Source organism: Triturus cristatus, chromosome 5_1 (assembly GCF_964204655.1).
Source record: "Triturus cristatus chromosome 5_1, aTriCri1.1, whole genome shotgun sequence".
In the NCBI taxonomy this organism is placed as follows: Eukaryota; Metazoa; Chordata; class Amphibia; order Caudata; family Salamandridae; genus Triturus; species Triturus cristatus.
The window spans coordinates 58,373,000-58,394,422 of record NC_140587.1 but is presented as its reverse complement, the minus strand read 5'-3'; the positions used below and the strand labels follow the sequence as shown (position 1 = coordinate 58,394,422).

General features: G+C 47.6%; 1 protein-coding gene across 2 annotated transcripts in view; it reads left to right on the top strand.

Moving 5' to 3' along the window:
* Positions 1–21,423, top strand: part of LOC146830170 (uncharacterized) — a 356,937-nt gene that overhangs the window by 236,896 nt on the left and 98,618 nt on the right. The window lies entirely within an intron of this gene.

Genomic DNA, 21,423 nt, shown 5'->3' with positions numbered 1-21,423 from the left:
GTCCTGTAGTCGACCAATCCTTAGAGAAACTGAAAAAGAACACTGAAGTAGCAAAGTCCATGGGAGGGTTCCAGTCCCCATCCAATAGAGGCTCCTTTCGCTGCTGTCCAAAACAACTTCCTCAGGCCCAAATGTTTCCTCTTACAAAGGCAACAATCAATCCTCTTCCTCTAGAGTTTTCTATAGAGGAGGATATAGAGGAAACCATTCCAAAGGTAGGGATAAAGGTGCCACGCCACGTAACACCCCTTCCCCTAAAAACAGTGACTTACTCAGCCTCCCCCCGATCACTTAACACCTGTCGGGGCAAGACTTCACAGTTTCTCCCCATTTGGCAATCTATAACAGACCAATGGATGCTCAACCTTATCCAACATGGTTATTGCCTAGAGCTCATCACCAATCCACCAAACATTCCACCTCGTGTTCACAAACTGTCGTTAGACCACTTACAGTTACTCAAACAAGAAGTGCAATCTCTCTTGGAAAAGGGATCCATAGAACCAGTTCCATTACAGTACCAAGGTTCAGAGGTTTACTCTCTTTATTTTCTGATCCCCAAAAAGGACAGATCATTAAGACCAATTTTGGATCTCAGAGAGTTAAACCAGTACATACTGTCAGAACATTTCCATATGGTAACGCTTCAACAGGTCCTTCCACTTCTACAGCAGGTGATTTTATGTCCACACTACACTTGAAAGACGCCTATTTTCACATTCCCATTCATCCAGTTCATCACAAATATCCCAGATTTCTGATAGCGGGCACACACCATCAGTTCAAAGTACTCCCATTCGGAGTAACTACTGCTCCCAGAGAGTTTACAAAATGTCTAGCAGTAGTGGCAGCTTATCTCAGGAGACAGCAAATTCATGTGTTTCCGTACCTAGAAGACTGCCTCATCAAAGCTAGCACATACCAAAAGTGTTTAAAACACACTCAGACCACATTACACCTACTCCGCAAATTGGGTTTCACGGTCAATATTCAAAAGTATCATGTACAGTCTTCCCAGATACAATCTTATCTAGGGGCCACTCTCAACACTCATGGCTCTAGCCTCACTCAATGGAGCAAGAATTTCCAATATCCAAACTCTATTGCTGCTGTTCCAAACGAACCAAACCTTGCCAGCCAGGACTTTTATGCGGCTGCTAGGAAAGATGGCGTCATGCATTGCAATAGTGCCTCATGAAAGACTCCACATGCATCCACTACAAGAATGCTAAGCACGTTAGTGGAATCAGTCACAGGGTCAGTTAACAGATCTACTGTTGGTAGACAGTCGCACCCATCGCTCTCTGCAATGGTGGAACCCACTAAATTTATCAAAAGAGTGGCCTTTCATCGACCCTGTTCCACAAGTCGTGCTAACAGCAGACGCATCTCTCACGGGTTAGGGAGCACATCTCCATAATGACACAATTCAGGGTCTCTGGGACGACAAACACAAACAACTCCACATCAACTATCTCGAGCTTCTAGCAATATTTCTAGCGCTGAAAGCTTTTCGGTCTCATCTCACAGCCAAAGTTGTCCTAGTCCCCATGTACAACATGACACCATTGTACTATGTTCAAAAACGCTGGGGGGGGGGGGTGGAAACTCGCTCCAACTGTCTCAGACAATTTGGAAATGGGTAATCCATCACAAGATTCACCCTCTGGCAGAACACCTCCCAGGAGTGAACAATCAAATTACCGACCTCCTCAGCAGAAGGAGACAACAAATACACGAGTGAGAATTTAATCCCCAGGTTCCCCTTCCATACTTTAAACAATGGCGATATCCTCAAATAGATCTGTTCACCACAGCAGACAATGCACAATGCCCACACTTTGCCTCCAGGTTGCCAAACCCTCTATCCAATGCCCTGTGGATGAATTGGTCAGGGATATTTGCCTACTCTTTTCCACCTCTCCCTCTCCTTCCATTTCTGGTTCGGAAGCTCAGGCAAACATCACTCACACTGATTTTGGTAGCTCCCCCATGGGCCTGTCAACCATGGTACACCACCCTGTTAGCGCTCAGTAGTTCCACATCAAAAGCTACATCTCACCTCCAGTTTTTCCACTCAGAGCCATGGAGAAATCAAGCATCCAAATCTCAAGGAGCTCAACTTAGAGATTTGGCTCCTGAAGTCACAGAGTTTGGATATTTTTAAATTTGCCACCAGACTGTATGACTATTCTGAAGGAAGCAAGAAAACCTACTACCAGAGCTTGCTATGCAACAAAATGGAAACTATTTGTTGTCTAATGTAATAACAAATTTCTGCGTATTTGCAAAGCAGACCGCATTTGTCTTGGTTCACAGTTCCTGTTATTAAAGCCTTTATGGAAGGCTTAAAGAGTTATATCACCAAGAATTCCCCCAGCACCGGTGTGGAATCTTAATGTTGTACTTGCAAGACATTTGGGTCCACCCTTCGAACCACTACACAAGTGTCCTTTACAGTTTCTCTCATATAAGGTTGCATTCCTCATTGCAATAACTTCATTAAGGAGAGTTGGTGAGCTACAGGCATTAACCCAAGGTTAGAAGAACCCTTCTTTCAACTCCATAAAGATATGGTCGTTCTTCGCACCACTCCCAGATTCCTTCCCAAAGTGGCTTCTGCTTTCCATATTAACCAATCAGTTGAGCTACCTGTGTTCTTTCCTCAACCTGATTCAGTAGCAGAACATGTTCTTCACACACTTGAAGACAGAAGAGCTCTATTGTATTATATCAAAAAAAATTAAAGACTTTCATAAAACAAAGCAACTGTTTGTTTCATTTACATAACCTCACAAAGGCAATCCTATTTCTAAATTTGGCATTTCAATGTGGATTGTTAAATGCATTCAGACTTGCTACGCAAAAGCTAAAAGAACTTTATCTATGCCCCCTAGAGCGGATTCCATTCGCAAAATAGGGGCATCTATGGCCTTTTTAGGTAGCATCCCTATAGCTCACATCTGTAAAGCAGCTAAATGGTCTACACCACACACATTTACCAAACACTTTTGCGTAGATGTATTAGCACACCAACAGGCAAATATTGGCCAAGCAGTGCGTAAGAAAGTTTTCCAGACGACTGCAACATCTACTGGTTAGCCATTGCTTTGGAGGGATACTGCTATATAGTTATTCAATATTGAGAACAAAGAAGGCTCGGGTCCTAAAAACTCCTGGACTGGACCACTGTAAATACAAGAGAAAAGAGTGTGTCCAGAAGCACTAGTTTGCACACTTTAAAGAGAATACCCTAGACCAGGGGTACTCACAAACTTTCTCTTGGGGGCCAAATTTACAGTGTGGTTGGTGGCCGAGGGCCGCACCTTGGGGGCGGGGTCATTGGGGAAGGGGGCGGGGCTAGACCAACAAAAAAAAACTGTGACCATGAGGTGGAACACAGGTCCCTGCAGCGGACGCCTTCGTCCACTGAGCCACCGGACCCGGCATACACATATCTCTCTCTCTCCCTCTCTCTATCTCCCTCCCTCCCTCCTCCGTCTCCCTCCCTCCTCCGTCTCCCTCCCTCTCTCCTTCTATCCGTCTCTCTCCCTCTCCGTCTCTCTCTGTCTCCCGCTCTCTGTCTCCTTCTCTCTCTGTCTCCCTCCCTCTCTGTCTCCCTCCCCCTCTCTCCCTCTCCCTCCCTCTCTCCCTCTCCTTCCCTCTCCGTCTCCCTCCCTCTCCCTCCGTCTCCCTCCCTCTCCGTCTCCCTCCCTCCTCCATCTCCCTCCCTCCTCCATCTCCCTCCCTCCTCCGTGTCCCTCCGTCTCTCCTTCTATCAGTCTCTCTCCCTCTCCGTCTCTCTCCGTCTCCCCCTCTCTGTCTCCCTCTCTCTCTATCTCCCTCCCTCTGTCTCCCTCCCCCTCTCTCCCTCTCCCTCCCTCTCTCCCTCTCCTTCCCTCTCTGTCTCCCTCCCTCTCCCTCCGTCTCCCTCCCTCCCTCCTCCGTCTCCCTCCCTCCTCCATCTCCCTCCCTCCTCCGTCTCCCTCCCTCCTCCATCTTCCTCCCTCTCTCCTTCTATCCGTCTCTCTCCCTCTCCGTCTCTCTCCGTCTCCCCCTCTCTGTCTCCCTCTCTCTCTGTCTCCCTCCCTCTGTCTCCCTCCCCCTCTCTCCTTCTCCTTCCCTCTCCGTCTCCCTCCCTCTCCCTCTCCCTCCGTCTCCCTCCCTCTCCCTCCGTCTCCCTCCCTCCTCCGTCTCCCTCCCTCCTCCATCTCTCTCCCTCCTCCATCTCCCTCCCTCCTCCGTCTCCCTCCCTCTCTCCTTCTATCCGTCTCTCTCCCTCTCCCTCCGTCTCCCCCTCTCCGTCTCCCTCCCTCCCTCTCTGTCTCCCTCCCTCCCTCTACCTCTGTCTCCTACCTCTGTCTCCCTCCCTCTGTCTCACTCACTCTGTTTGTCTCCTTCTCCCTCCGTCTCCCTCCCTCTTGTCTACCTCCCTCTCTCTCTGTCTCCCTCCCTCCCTCTCACTCACTCTGTTTGTCGCCGTCTCTCTGTCTCCCTCTCCCTCCTTCCCTCTCCCTGTCTTGCACCCTCTTGTCTCCCTCCCTCTCCCTCTGTCTCCCTCCCTCTCCCTCTGTCTCCGTCTCCCTCTGTCTCCCTCCCTCTGTCTCCCTCCCTCTGTCTCCCTCCCTCTTGTCTCCCTCCCTCTTGTCTCCCTCCCTCTTGTCTCCCTCCCTCTTGTCTCCCTCCCTCTGTCTCCCTCCCTCTTGTCTCCCTCCCTCCTTCTCCCTCCCTCTCTGTCTCCCTCCCTCCCTCTCCCCCTGTCTCCCTACCTCTGTCTCCCTCCATCTGTCTCACTCACTCTGTTTGTCTCCCTCTCCCTCCGTCTCCCTCCCTCCGTCTCCATCCCTCTTGTCTCCCTTCCCTCTCTCTGTGTCTCCCTCCCTCTCCCTCTCCCTCTCTCTCCTTCCCTCTCCCTGTCTCCCTCCCCCTCTCTCCCTCCCTCTATCTCTCTCTCCCTTCCTCTGTCTCCCTCCCCCTCTCTGTCTCCCTCCCTCCCTCCCTCCCTCCCTCCCTCTCTCTCTCTCTCTCTCCCTTGTCAAGGTGGCTCCTTGGATACATGTAGGTTTGCACTGTTTTACAGTATGTCTGGAGATGAGCTCATAGAAGACAGGGGGAATAGGGTCACAGCAAGTATAATAAACTCAAGACACCAACATAAATTGAGATAGTCATGACAGAAAGAGCCAGGCCTGCTCTATGTGAGCTGACTTGTAGCCCCATCTCTTTTTTACACAGTATTCTTCCTCCTGTCTTGGTGACCCCTACTCCTCTTTTGGCCACATGTACCCACATCCTCCCTAACGCTCTTTTCCCCATCGTTGCCCTCTTTTCTCTGCTATTCACTTTCTCACCACTTAATTCCCATTCTTCTTGAATCCTCCCCCTCAATGAGCCTACCCCATCAGCAGCAAAAAGCATCCGGTCCGGGCCTACACCAACCCTCATAGTTCTTCCTCACCCCACCCTTCCTGATTTCCCCCCTCATTGCCTCTCCCTGTCCTCGTTTCATCCAATATATCCTCCATTCATTTTCTACCTTTTTGTTTGATGTCCGGAGACTGTGTGGAATATCAACATGGGCGTCTGAAGGCACAGTTCCTATTCTGAGAGGGGAGGAGACCAACGTGAGCAACAAATTGAGGGTCCCCCTGAACTCAAAGGTGCGCTTTCATGGGAGACTAGACTGAGCTTATTTCAATTCTCTTAACTTTTTTAGCTCTTGTTCTCGAGTGTACTGTAGCACCACAGTTCCAGTTTAATTGAGAAAACAGCACTTTAACCATGGAAGTGTTGGTCCTTGCTTCCCTGGATCACACACAGCCGCCGCACCCAAGTACTTCACAGGTCTTTTAAAGACCATTCACTTGTTAATGAGGCTTTGTTGTATTTCACCTCTTCTTAGCGCCCCTGCATCTCCACTCAATCAGAGTGGAGATGCAGGGGCGCTAAGAAGAGGTGAAAAAGAACAACGCCTCATTAACAAGTGAATGGTTTTTAAAAGAATCGCCCGGCCCCCATAGCTCCGCGCTTCAACCTCCGATATAAAAAAACACAGAGGTATGTTGCCTGCAAGGTCCTCTGGCCGCCAAGAAAGGCTTGCCGGGCCACTGGCGGCCCTCGGGCTGTACTATGAGTACCCGTGCCCTAGACCATCAATTCTAGCATTCTTATTGCTTTATTTAGCTTGTTTTAAATTATTTAGATTAGAGAAGCATATAAATATTTTTTCATGTCTTAGAAAAGAAACCTTCCATTTACAGAACACCACATTTACAAAAACACATTTATACACAATGTTATATTCCACTTAAAAACGAAAAAATTCAAAGACAAAAATGACAAGTGAAACAAACTTAGACAATCATGTGAAATAACATTAACATTGAAAGTACAACTCCAGACGTAGTTTTTACATAAGGCACCAAGCGTTAGATTCTTAACTAGATAATGTTAATTGTCCTGCCTAGGCCAAGAGACCGGGGGTTATGTCTTCAAAGCAATGTTGCCTACACAAGAGGAAAAAATGATTACTACATTACTTAAGGCACAATATATACACAATCCCCCGGGCTCACAAGAGCCAACGCGTTTCGAATCCACACAATTCACGGATTCTCCTCAGGACTTGGACAAGGATGATATCTTAAAAGCGGCGCGATGTGCGTCCGCCTGTATGTAGAAGAATAGTTGAAACCTCTTCTAAGTGCCTGACGGTTCAATTTGCCATTAGATGTGACGAAAAATCTTTAGTTAGAAATCCCAATTGCCTCAGAGACTTTACAAAGTTGTACTGACGGCTTACATGCCCTCAGATGCCTACTGGGTAAGTAACATAATCCTTTCAATCGCAGATAATCTCTAACTGAGCTTTTCAAATGAGTTCCACACAAGATCTTCAAGTTTACTGCTATGAATAAGAATTCTTTCACTTCAGAACACTTAGTTGTCCTGTTTGATACATGAATTTGTTTTGTGGGACCTTTCCTTATAAGCTCATCATTATTTCCTTGCCAACGGATCTATATCAACTAAGACCTCAATGATAGGATAACGGACATCGGCCACAGTGATCACTGAATTGCCAAACAGGTTAGGGCTGAAAACTAATTTGGAATAAACAATCATTTGTGCTGAATTTCCATCAGGACCACCATCAACAGTCCCAAGACCCCCCTCCAGGACACTTAAAGCTAATTCTGCCTAAACCCAGGTAATCTCTTTTCTAAAGCCCCTACTACTGCTGTAAGAAGTTTCATTATTGAAGGATTTTGCTGTGAGCCCGTAGATTCAATGTTGGCAGATGAGGCCTTTCGCTTACCCATTATAGAGGAGGCCAGCACGTAGGTAAGACATATGGCCTAGTTCAGTAACGTATGGTCTCGAACATGCGCAGATGGACCAGCTCTTGGCTCGTCCTCATCTGACAAGTGCCCAGACCTGTTCTGTGTAGAAGGAGGCAAAGAGCAATTTTATTCCACCTTTACTCAGGCCCTGCCTCCTCCAAAGTGCAGCAGTACAGTTCAGTATGGGCCATGAAGATCGCTTTGCCCCAGAGCACCAAACAAAACGTCCAATGTATGTGAGGTAGAAATCCCAAGATCTTCTGCTGTAGCTTCTATAGTGGGTGTGTTTTGTTCTGCTGGTTCAGAGAGGGTTGTCAGAAGAAGGATATCTTCCAGTTCTTGCACACTCAGATCACTGGTACCAGCCCTGTGTGATCATTGTTAGACCTGACAGCCTTAGGGTGGTCTTCCCCCTAACTGCCTTCCTCTTCCACTTTTTTTTTGCCATAGTTGTTGCTGGTATTAGGACTCTGCACACTTTACCACTGCTTACCAGTGATAAAGTGCTTGTGGTCTCTCTTCTAAAGATGGTAATGATAATATTGGTTCATACCCAGTTGGCATATTTAATTTACTTACAAGTCCCTAGTAAGTGGTACTACCTGTAACCAGGGCCTGCAAATTAAATGCTACTTGTGGGCCTGCAGTACTGATTGTCCCACCCACTTAAGTAGCCCTTTAACCATGTCTCAGGCCTACCACTGCAGCGCATGTCTGTGCACTTCACACTGCTGTGTTGACCTGGCCAACAAAAACCTTTGCCAGGTGCAAACTTTTTTTTACAATTAAGTCACCCCTAAGGGAGGCCCTGGACAACGCAAAGGGCATGGTGCACTATATTTAAAAGGCAAGACATGTACTTTTAAGTTTTACATATTTTGGTAGTGAAAAACTCTCAAATTCGTTTTTCACTACTACAACCTGATTTTGCCCATAGGGTAACATCGGTATAACCTTATTATAATTTATAAGTGTATTCCCCAATCGGGAGGAGATAAACCCCCAAATTCTGGTGTCTCTGGAACCCTAATTTAAAAACCTAACTTATGGTGAAGTCAGGTTTTAAATTACAATTCTAAACATGGCACTTTTAGAAAGTTGGTATTTTCTTGCTTCAGTCATATGGTTCCTGTAGCCTGCCTCTGATCACATGACTGGATTTAGTTGGCAGATGGGCTTTGTGTATTCCTCCTAGACACACACACATAATGGGAGCTTAGGTATGACTTGGTGGCGATCCTGGCTGAATGGGAGGGAGGAGCTGGGCACAGCCTTACTAACACCTGAATAGGCTGTTTCCAGCCCTCACTCAAAGTAATGATTAGCCACGGCAGAAAGGGAGGATCTCTTCTCACTTTGAAGGCATGTCTTTGAAGTCTCCCCCACTTCAAACGCAGCACTGGGTATAAGCACTGGACCTTAGACACCACCACTTCAGTATAATTCTGGTCTTGCGGATACGCTGCCGGTAAAAAGGACTGCTGTGCTGCTGAAGGATGGCCGCTCTATTGGGCTACACTCTGCTGGTCTTCTGATTTTCTGTGTTGAATTGCTGTCTGCTGACCTTTTTTCTGAGTGAGAGGACTGAGCCTGCATCACTTAACCCCAGAACCCAGAAGTGACTCCAAGGGCTAGCTGGCTGGCCTCCTGATCTGAAACCTCAGGGACATAACAGGCTTCTAACCTTTGCACCTGGACTCTGCCATCTGTGAGTCTACCCTGCCAAGTGGTGCCACCCCAGTCCTAGACCCTTGTAAGTGGGCTAATGGTGCTTGCCAGTGGAACTGACGCATCTTCTCTGCTAAGCGCAGCATCCCCAAGCAGAACGATGCATCTCCTCAGCTGAAATACACATCGCCAAGCAGAACCAACGCATGTCCTCGACTGCACAGCACATCCCGAGCAGAATCGATGCATCACCACAGATGCATCGATTGGACCCGTCGCAGAAGACTCCTCTATCTTGGGACCAACTCATTGCCTTCGAAACTGTCACTGTGTGATGCTTTATGTGGCGCAAGCTTCCCGCATCCCTCATCGATGGCAATGCTGAAAATCTGCATTGCAGCTTTACCACTCGTTGGAATCGATGCACAGCCTATGCTGCGCCTCATATTCACGACACCTGACTTTGCATCTCAACCCCCTTGACAGGATCAGCGATGTCAACACATCTGGACATTGTGCCACAGCCCAGTCGCATCTTGGATCCAAACACATTGCCTTTGCTGCGTGATGCATCTTCGACGCGGATCCACGCAATGCTCTGCAATCAGCATTTAAGGTACTTTGTTCAGCGGGCCTAACTGGGATTCTGTAGCCGGCTCATGCTTCATCACGGTCGGCTTGAACTTGTGACTGTGTCATGGTCTGGCGCGACCAGTTATCCCCAATAGTGCTTTGTGCTTTTTGGTGCTATTTTTCACTATAAACTTTAAAAATCAAATATCTCCGGTTCTACTAATTGTTTTATCGTCATTTTGGTCTATTTTTCAAGCTTTGTGTGGAATCTTTTTGTACGGTATTTTCACTGATTTACTTTTTGAAGTGTTGCATAAATACTTCATACACAGCCTCTATAGTTAAGCCTGTCTGCTCTGTGCCAAGGTACCAGATGGGGAGCACAGGTTGATTTATGGTTTGCCTACCTCTTACCCTGACTAGTATTGTAGTTGCTGCTTGATCAGGGCTCATACCCCTGTCAACTAACAACCCAATGTCTAACAATCGTGTTATGACTTCTTTCTTAACAACGATTAATGTAGTAAGTCTGTACACATCAATGCAACATAAAGATGAAATTGAAGCAGTAAGGTGAGCCCTGGCAATAAGATCAGCCGATTACTTGTAAAGAAATTAAATGCCCATATGTGAGAAAGTGGCTCTGTATATACTGTTCCTTAATAGGTACAGGGTGTACAGAGTCCACAGACCCCAAGGGTTTAACAGAGGTTAAAGTTAGATATAACCTTACTCTCCAAAGTGGTAGCCTGGTCGAGCAGTAAGGCAGTATCAGAGGACAGTGTAAAGCACTTGTTGTACACACTCAGTCAGCAAATAGCTCCACACACTCAATAACTGAACTCTAGGCCAATGGTTTGTATATAAAAAATATATGCTTGTTTTATTTTAGAACCAACACTTGGAATTAAAATATACTTTCTCGACAGGAGATGTTTCATAAAAAATACTTTTGTATATGCAATAGACTTTTTAGTAAACAGTTACAAGTAGTTGCAGTAGGCAACTCTATTTCTAAACACAATACATTGAGCTCAATGATAAATTCAAGTTTTATGCAACAGGTTACTTTTTAGATTACTTTTGTAATTCCAAGACTGGATCCTAGATTCAGTCCTGGGTCAGTTCTCAGAATCAGTTGATGAAAGTCGACTTTGGTACTGTAATGATTTTTAACTAATATTTAGCTATTTTAAAAGTTAACACTTAGAAAATATTTCAGAGCAAAACAATCAATGATTCCCTATGGAAGAAAATTCAGGTTATAGGTACAGTAGGTTATCGTTACTTTTGTAATCCAGTACTGGGTGCCTAGACTCAGTACTGGGACCTTTATCCAAAACAGGTAAGTAATTACGTTTTCAGATGTTATACGATTTTTGAAGAATATTTAGAAATTGCAGAAATCAACACTTAGAAGAAATTTCACAGAATAACAGTCAATGGTTTCCTATGGAAGAAAAATGAGTTAAAGGTAAGTATAGTTGTGGGTACTTTTCAGAGTCAGTGCTGGGCACCAAGATCCAGCACTGGGAGCTCACCTAAGAGCAGGTGAGTAAATTCGTTTTTGTCACTCGGCTGATTTTTGGTGAATATTTGAAGATTTGAAAAGTTCACACTTAGAAGAATTTTCAGGAAAAAGCCAGTCAATGTTACCCTATGATGAAAATAGAGTTTGCGGTTTAAGGGTAAGTACTCGACTGGCAGAGTTGAGGTTCTGGGCACAGACTCAGGGGTCCCCCAGGGTCAGGTAGGTACAGTTGGTTCACCCTCAGCGACTCTAGGGCGGCCGGGTGCAGAGTGAGTTAGGCCCAATGTTATCCTATGAGGGATAGGGGGGCCTTGTTTGGTGGCTGCTGTCTGGCAAGCCACGCGGCTGTGGAAGCTGGGCTCCTGGTCACTTACTCAGGGCAAGTGGGGAAGTAGGAAGGAATAGAGTTTTCACTGCCAGGGCCACTCGGGCGGCTGGGTGCAGAGTGCTTTTGAGCCTTCGGGCGCTCAATGGAAGTCAATGGGAAATCTCCGGTTAGGAAAAAGACTGCAAGCTCGGGGACGAAGACTCTTCAGGTGCCACCACCACTTCGAGAGGTAAGTTGGGTAGTTGGAGGATAGGTAGGTACCCCGGGATTAGACACAGAGGGCCGTGGGGCGCCGGGTGCAGGGGTGCCTTTTGGTGTCGGAAAATCTTACCCTCTGTTGATCGCGGTTGGGGTGGCACACTGTTCTGAGGCTGCAGGCTTCTTCAGGATTGTCGAGGGGTTCCTTGGGTGCTGGACTCGGGGTCACAGTCGCCGTGGGGTCGTCCTCGTGGGTTTAGTTCACTCCGGCACCGGTCAGGCTTGGCTGGTGCAGAGTGGGCTGGGATCGCGGTTCCGGGCTGCTGTCAGGGGTGAAAGGTAGGTTCTGAGTAGAGCCTCTACTCATGGGAGTCCCAGGGAATCAGAGTTCAAAGGTAGCCAGGTCCTCCGGGGTTTCTGAGGTTGCTGGCCACAAGAGATGCCATGCTGGAGCAGGAGCAGGTTCGAGGGTTGACAGGCCGGTAGGGCTGGGGGCAAAGCAGTTGGTTTCTTCCTCTTTTTAGCAGCTGCAGGGCAGGTCTTTGTTCTTCTTGCTCTTCTTGTAGTTTCGAATCTGGGATCTGGGGAAGGAAGGTTCAGGGTGCCCCTAAATACTAGATTTAGGGGCGTTACAGGTAGGTGAAGGCAGGGGCCAATGGGTCCCTGTCCTGGGGTGGGTACACCCCCTATCCTGCCTCTCTCCTGTGGGAGGGGGGCAGGAGCCTAGTCCTGATTGGGCAGGGCTTCCCATCTTCAAGATGGAGAGAGCCCGGAGATGTGCTTCACCTCGCCTCCCCCACCTGGGGGGTGGGGTTGGCAGGCTGGCACATCCCCTGTCCTTATTTGGGGTTTCCGGCCAAGCTTCCCGCCAGAGTGGGGGGTTGCAGTGGCCTGGGGAAGCTCACAGAGGTGGAATGCCTTTGAAGCTTCCCCCTGCCCATCCTGGGGGAGGAGATTTAGCACCTCGCCCAGGATGTGTATTGTTGCAGGGCCAGGAGAGCAGGGCTCTCCTACCCAGGGGTCCAGCAACATGTCTGCTGTGTGGCAGCCTAGGCAGCCTCAGAACAGACGTGGATTGTAGGTTTAGGATTCAGGGGGCCTCTCTAAGATGCCCTCTGTGGTGCTTTGTACATTAAATCACACACTGGCATCAGTGTGGATTTAATGTGCTGAGCAGTTTGATACCAAACTTCTCAGTCTTCAGTGCTGCCATTATGGTGCTGTGGAGTTTGTGTTTGACAAGCTCCCAGCACCATATTCTCTTAGCTGGCAGCACTGCACTTACAGGACCCAGGAATGGACCTGGGTACTGTAGGGGCACAGGGCTCCTGCCTCTGTGTCCACACCACTGGCATAGGGCACCCAGCTAGAGGGGTGGCTGATAAATGCCAGGGCAGTGTAGGTTGTGGGCATGGCACACAGGGATGTGTGCCATGTCGACTCTGTTTTGTCTTGTATCCAGACACTCAGCCTACAAGAGCAGTGTGTGTGTGTTAGGGTACAGGGCCCCTAAGGGTGGCACAATGAGTGCTGCCGCCCTTAGAGGCCTTCCCTGGTCACAAGGCCCTGGGTACCTAGGGTACCATTTACCAGGGGCTGACATGTGGCCAGGGTTTGCCAATTTGGGTTTTGGCTGTTAGGCAGTTTTTAGGGAAGGAACACAGGCCCTGGGCACCTGATTGGCAGGAGCCCAGGGCACAACAAGGAAAAGTGCATCAGCTATTAGGCAAAAAAGGGGGGGGGGGTTACTGCAACAGAAACCCACTTTCTTACACAAGCCCCCCCAGCCCAAAGGCCAGGAGACTTCTGCCAATGCTGGGAGAGTCTACCTAGTCTTTCAGGCGAGGAAGAGTTGGGGAAGTGGTTTGAAAGTTGCAGGGCCCACTCTGCCTTCTATCCTTCCGTCCAGGCTAGTCCCTTTGGGGAGCTGGCCGGTCTTATCAGTTTCAGGACCTAACTCCCAAGGCTCCTCTCCTTGTCTTTTAGTGTCCTTGTCCCATCTTTCTATTTTGTGTTCAGAGGTGCATACCTCTGTAATTTCTAACTTAGCCAGGGCTAGGCCCAGCTTACCCACAGAGGTTACCCACAGCTTGAGCAACCCCACCATGACCAATACGGTCAGGGGGCCTGACTTGCTATTTGGCAGGGAGTTAGGCCACCATGCCACGGATACGGCTGCCATGAAGGCTAACACCCAGCAGAGGCTGCTGACAGCTGTCAGTGTCCAGAACCACACCTTTAGCTCCAGACTGGTAAGTGAGGAAGCTATCTTATAGGTCTCCTTGGGTCCTGGCTGTGGGTCTGTTGGAGGAAGTGGGGTCACTACTCTTTATAGGGAACACCCCTTCTCCACCCTTTGTTCTGCCATCTGAGGAGCCACTAACTCAGGCTGGACAGTTGCCTGACTAGTCAGGCCTTGTTGTTGGTTAGAGGGGGCTGTACCAGTGCCATTGTTGGGGTTTTCCCTTACTGGGATAGAATCTCCCTGGCTCTCTGGAACTGTGACTAACAGTGGCCCACCTTTCCTACCCTGTTTCTTCTCACTCTTTTGGGACTCAGCTGCACTGACTGCAGGTTGAGCCCCCACAGGTTCTTTGGGCGAGGCCTGGCATTGGGCCAGCACCTCTCTTTGGCTCAGTTCCACATCTAAGTGGCCATTTCCCAAGAGACAATCTAGGGGGAGGTTTTTACTGACTATCACTTTTCTCCATCTAAGGGACCCAGCTGTGGCTAGGGGCACTATAGCCACAGGCCTAACAGTGACTCTCCCTGGGACAGTCCTTACCCTTCTTGTTTCCCCTGGGATATACTAGTGTGGGAATACCAACCTGTCATGTACCACAGTGTGACTGGCACAGGTATCTCTCAGGGCAGTGGCTGGGATTCCATTCACCAGTAGGTGGTGGAAGTGTCTACTCCCCTCTGGGATCTCCAGCTTGCTTCTTGGGCCCATTCCCCAGTTGAAAGCTAGGAGGACTTCCTCATCTGAGGACCCTCCCTCCCAAGCTACACTGGCAACCCCTGGGGCTACACTAGTCACCCCTGGAGCTGTACTAGGGATCTTGTTTTTAGGACAGCTAGAGTCCTGGGTGTGGTGTCCAGACTTCTGATAGGTGAAACACCATATTCTGTTGGGATCCCAATTCTTACCTTGGTACCCTGGTTTAGTTTGTGAGGTGTCTTTGGGCCCACCCTCCTGGTCAGGTTTTTGGGGGGCTACCTGGGACTCCTTACTTTTACCCACAAGGGGTTCACTCTCTTTCTTCTGGGGAGGCTTTGGGAACCCTTTGTTTTGGTCACTCCCAGTGGATGTCCTAGTCACCCTAGTCCTGACCCAGTGGTCTGCCTTTTTTCCCAATTCCTGGGGCGAAATTAGACCCAGGTCTACCAAATGCTGATGCAACTTTTCATTTGTGCAGTTACTTAATATATGTTCCTTCATGAATAAATTGTACAATCCAGCAAAATCCTGCACACCATGTCCAGCTAACCAACCATCCAGTGTCTTTACTGAGAAGTCTACAAAGTCAATCCAGGACTGGGTCTGGGTTTTGTGAGCCCCCCTGAATCTAATTCTATACTCCTCAGTGGTGAATCCAAATCCCTCAATCAGAGCCCTCCTCATGAGGTCATAGGATCCTGCCTCTGGCCCAGAGAGGGTCAGAAGCCTGTCTCTGCAGTTACCAGAGAACAGTTCCCACAGGAGTGCCCCCCAGAGAGGTTTCTTTACTCTTCTTATTTCACAAGCCCTCTCAAAGGCTGTGAACCATTTGGTGATGTCATCACCTTCCTCAAACTTGGGGACAATCCCTTTGGGGATTTTAAGGTCAGAAGTTTCCTCCCTATCCTTATTTTTATTATTGCTGCCACCATTGATGGGTGCCAAACCCATCTCTCTCCTTTCTTTTTCAAGAGCCAGGAACCTGGACTCTAGCTCTACTCTTTTGGCCAGTCTTGCTAAAAGGCTGTCCTCTTCACTGGTGGGTCCCCCAGTGTTCTCTCTGGTACCAGAGCCACCTGTGTAGTCTCTAGGTGCCCAGATGCTAATCCTTGGATTGGAGGGTATGGGTGCCCTCTCCTCCCTAGGGATTAGCATGGGGGGGTTGTTGTCAACCTCCTCTGCTTCCCTTTCCTCATCTGACTGGCCATCACCATGTTCAGATGGGTGGTCCTTAGCATACTCAGCCAAGAGCTCCTGGAGCCCTAGTTTGGTTGGATGCAGGCCCATTTGTAAATTTTTAAGTTTGCATAAGGACCTCAATTCCTTGAAAGACAAGTGTAAGTAAGGTGTGAGGTCGAGCTCCTCCACCAGGTCCATGTTATTATGATCACTAGTAGCTGGGTTTGTTTGAGACATTCTAACCTGACAGTTATAACCCTCTACCCTGACTATAGTGACTTTTATTTTTCTAAAATTCTAATGGGACTTAAGCAAGGCCCTAGCAAGACTTTTAGTAATTTTGGAAAGACCAATCAGAATTCTAAAGGCAATTTTTAAGAGTTCTGTCGTGTGGTCAGATGGTAACCAAGTAGTCCAACAAATGCAAGTTTGTATCCCACCGCTGATCCACCAATGTGAGAAAGTGGCTCTGTATATACTGTTCCTTAATAGGTACAGGGTGTACAGAGTCCACAGACCCCAAGGGTTTAACAGAGGTTAAAGTTAGATATAACCTTACTCTTCAAAGTGGTAGCCTGGTCGAGCAGTAAGGCAGTATCAGAGGACAGTGTAAAGCACTTGTTGTACACACTCAGTCAGCAAATAGTTCCACACACTCAATAACTGAACTTTAGGCCAATGGTTTCTATATAAAAAATATATGCTTGTTTTATTTTAGAACCAACACTTGGAATTAAAATATACTTTCTCGACAGGAGATGTTTCATAAAAAATACTTTTGTATATGCAATAGACTTTTTAGTAAACAGTTACAAGTAGTTGCAGTAGGCAACTCTATTTCTAAACACAGTACATTGAGCTCAATGATAAATTCAAGTTTTATGCAACAGGTTACTTTTTAGATTACTTTTGTAATTCCAAGACTGGATCCTAGATTCAGTCCTGGGACAGTTCTCAGAATCAGTTGATGAAAGTCGACAATGGTACTGTAATGATTTTTAACTAATATTTAGCTATTTTAAAAGTTAACACTTAGAAAATGTTTCAGAGCAAAACAATCAATGATTCCCTATGGAAGAAAATTCCGGTTATAGGTACAGTAGGTTATCGTTACTTTTGTAATCCAGTACTGGGTGCCTAGACTCAGTACTGGGACCTTTATCCAAAACAGGTAAGTAATTACGTTTTCAGATGTTATACGATTTTTGAAGAATATTTAGAAATTGCAGAAATCAACACTTAGAAGAAATTTCACAGAAAAACAGTCAATGGTTTCCTACGGAAGAAAAATGAGTTAAAGGTAAGTATAGTTGTGGGTACTTTTCAGAGTCAGTGCTGGGCACCAAGATCCAGCACTGGGAGCTCACCTTAAAGCAGGTGAGTAAATTCGTTTTTGTCACTCGGCTGATTTTTGGTGAATATTTGAAGATTTGAAAAGTCCACACTTAGAAGAATTTTCAGGAAAAAGCCAGTCAATGTTACCCTATGATGAAAATAGAGTTTGCGGTTTAAGGGTAAGTACTCGACTGGCAGAGTTGAGGTTCTGGGCACAGACTCAGGGGTCCCCCAGGGTCAGGTAGGTACAGTTGGTTCACCCTCAGCGACTCTAGGGCGGCCGGGTGCAGAGTGAGTTAGGCCCAATGTTATCCTATGAGGGATAGGGGGGCCTTGTTTGGTGGCTGCTGTCTGGCAAGCCACGCGGCTGTGGAAGCTGGGCTCCTGGTCACTTACTCAGGGCAAGTGGGGAAGTAGGAAGGAATAGAGTTTTCACTGCCAGGGCCACTCGGGCGGCTGGGTGCAGAGTGCTTTTGAGCCTTCGGGCGCTCAATGGTAGTCAATGGGAAATCTCCGGTTAGGAAAAAGACTGCAAGCTCGGGGACGAGGACTCTTCAGGTGCCACCACCACTTCGAGAGGTAAGTTGGGTAGTTGGAGGATAGGTAGTTACCCCGGGATTAGACACAGAGGGCCGTGGGGCGCCGGGTGCAGGGGTGCCTTTTGGTGTCGGAAAATCTTACCCTCTGTTGATCGCGGTTGGGGTGGCACACTGTTCTGAGGCTGCAGGCTTCTTCAGGATTGTCGAGGGGGGTCCTTGGGTGCCGGACTCGGGGTCACAGTCGCTGTGGGGTCGTCCTCGTGGATTTAGTTCACTCCGGCACCGGTCAGGCTTGGCTGGTGCAGAGTGGGCTGGGATCGCGGTTCCGGGCTGCTGCCAGGGGTGAAAGGTAGGTTCTGAGTAGAGCCTCTACTCATGGGAGTCCCAGGGAATCAGAGTTCAAAGGTAGCCAGGTCCTCCGGGGTTTCTGAGGTTGCTGGCCACAAGAGATGCCATGCTGGAGCAGGAGCAGGTTCGAGGGCTGGGGCCAAAGCAGTTGGTGTCTTCCTCTTTTTAGCAGCTGCAGGGCAGGTCTTTGTTCTTTTTGCTCTTCTTGTAGTTTCGAATCTGGGATCTGGGGAAGGAAGGTTCAGGGTGCCCCTAAATACTAGATTTAGGGGCGTTACAGGTAGGTGAAGGGCAGGGGCCAATGGGTCCCTGTCCTGGGGTGGGTACACCCCCTATCCTGCCTCTCTCCTGTGGGAGGGGGGCAGGAGCCTAGTCCTGATTGGGCAGGGCTTCCCATCTTCAAGATGGCGAGAGCCCGGAGATGTGCTTCACCTCGCCTCCCCCACCTGGGGGGTGGGGTTGGCAGGCTGACACATCCCCTGTCTTTATTTGGGGTTTCCGGCCAAGCTTCCCGCCAGAGTGGGGGGTTGCAGTGGCCTGGGGAAGCTCACAGAGGCGGAATGCCTTTGAAGCTTCCCCCTGCCCATCCTGGGGGAGGAGATTTAGCACCTCGCCCAGGATGTGCATTGTTGCAGGCCCAGGAGAGCAGGGGCTCTCCTACCCAGGGGTCCAGCAACATGTCTGCTGTGTGGCAGCCTAGGCAGCCTCAGAACAGACGTGGATTGTAGGTTTAGGATTCAGGGGGCCTCTCTAAGATGCCCTCTGTGGTGCTTTGTACATTAAATCACACACTGGCATCAGTGTGGATTTAATGTGCTGAGCAGTTTGATACCAAACTTCTCAGTCTTCAGTGCTGCCATTATGGTGCTGTGGAGTTCGTGTATGACAAGCTCCCAGCACCATATTCTCTTAGCTGGCAGCACTGCACTTACAGGACCCAGGAATGTACCTGGGTACTGTAGGGGCACAGGGCTCCTGCCTCTGTGTCCACACCACTGGTATAGGGGACCCAGCTAGAGGGGTGACTGATAAATGCCAGGACAGTGTAGGTTGTGGGCATGGCACACAGGGATGTGTGCCATGTCGACTCTGTTTTGTCTTGTATCCAGACACTCAGCCTGCAAGAGCAGTGTGTGTGTGTTAGGGTACAGGGCCCCTAAGGGTGGCACAATGAGTGCTGCAGCCCTTAGAGGCCTTCCCTGGTCACAAGGCCCTGGGTACCTAGGGTACCATTTACCAGGGGCTGACATGTGGCCAGGGTTTGCCAATTTGGGTTTTGGCTGTTAGGCAGTTTTTAGGGAAGGAACACTGGCCCTGGGCACATGATTGGCAGGAGCCCAGGTCACAACAAGGAAAAGTGCATCAGCTATTAGGCAAAAAAGGGGGGGGGGTTACTGCAACAGAAACCCACTTTCTTACACCATAAAAATGCTGAACTTCTACCTCACACATTAATTTTTCATCTTCAGTGGAGAAATCTTCCTAGAGAAACCAGGACTGCAATGGGGGTCAAATTTGCACCCCCATCTGCCTGCATCTTAATGAGTTAAGTAGAGAAACACCAGCTTTGAGACAACTGTACCTACACCTCAACAAGCATACAATCTTTTGTGAACTGTATATTGATGTCATGTTGATTTGGCAGAGACCATGAAGATGCCTGGAGGAATACAAACAGCAACTCCTACAAAGAGATGGGATAGAAAAATTAATATGGCCATCTCTAAACACCAAGTTGATTATCTAGAAATGACACTTCTTGACTAAAATAACAAAATCAATAGCAACATTCAAAGACAGAAGACAGAATACAACTCAGTATTACATGCAGAAAGTTGTCACCCAAGGAATATCATCCAAAATGTCCAATATGGATGATTCTGAAGTTCAAAAATAAACTGCAGCAAAGACCAAGAGTATCACTTCAACTCAATAACTACGTCAACGGTTGATCCTCTCAACACAGCAATGACAATGGACTGGACCAAATTTTTACAACCTAGGACCAACTACAATCCAATGAACTAATAATATTCGTTACAAATTACAATAATGACCACCACATCATTAGAAGAATCCTTCTGATACACTGGCTACTTCTAAAAGATAAATTAGCCATAAAAGAAGGAATCAACACTTTGTCCCCAAATTTTAAATTCACATGCACTAAACAAATGTAATGAAAAATCAGAGAGGGTGACTAAGAAACAAAACTCAGTTGATGAGAAAGTGAATTTATTATTAGACTTGACACAGTACATACTGGTCTGAATAAAGAATCTGAGAAACACTTGTGACTCTGACGCCACCCAAAGCATAATCATCACTCAATCTGCCACCATATACAAGTACCATTACAATATTTGACATCACCCGATACCCCTGGAAACTCTTACACAAAGGCTGGTTTGGAAATAAACCTGTTGAACCTTATTACAGGCTTCATTACACCAATCCCAATAAGTCCCGCCCAATCAACAACCATAACACAGGCTTTGTTGTGCTAATCTCAACAAGTCCCACCCAAACAACAACCATAACACAGGCTTTATTGTGCCAATCTCAATATGTCCCGCTCATAGGCCAAACACAACACAAGCGTCATTGTACCAATCTGAATAAGTACGCGCATACACCAAAAAACACAGGGTTCATTGTACAATTCACAATAAATCCCGCCCAATCACCAACCATAACCTAGGCTTCATTGCGCCAATCTCAATAAGTCCCACCCAATCAACAACCATATTACAGGCTTCATTACACCAATCTCAATAAGTCCAGCCCAATCACCAAACATAACACAGGCTTCATTGTGCCAATATCATTGGGTCCTGACAGACAGCTCTAAACTCTCACCCTACAAACGATTTTAATCACCCTGTTAAAGCACTAATCCCCAACTCAAGGTCAAATTATTGCAATTCCTAAACTTGTCTCATAAAAAGTTAAACCATTGAAAGAGGAAATCACTTTTGCCCACAGGAAGAAGAATTTCTTCTAAGAGCTAACATATAAATGATGGCTGTGACCAATCAAACCAGACACAGACCACATACGCCTTGCAGGAGGCAGCTGAGATTCCGTGACTGCTAATCAATAAGCACTTCATTCACTTGCGGTAAGAGACAATCAACATTTTTGCTGTTACCTCAGTCAATCCTGGCAAAACTGTCTGCCTCCCTTTTCTCATTCCCAAATGGTTATTTCACCTTATACCAAAGTGCCCTGAACTTCCTAATTTAGAAAGACCTTGGGTCCTCCCCGTCAGACCATATGGCGACAGCCTCAAATCATTTCAACAGGTCGCTCAGGGTTTTCTCAAACAAAGAAACTATATTAATTCAATTACAATAATTGTTTACAAGACTCTTAACCCTAAACATAAAACACCAACCCTCTTAAGGAATATTAAAACTCTAGTATGCTGGTAAACCACG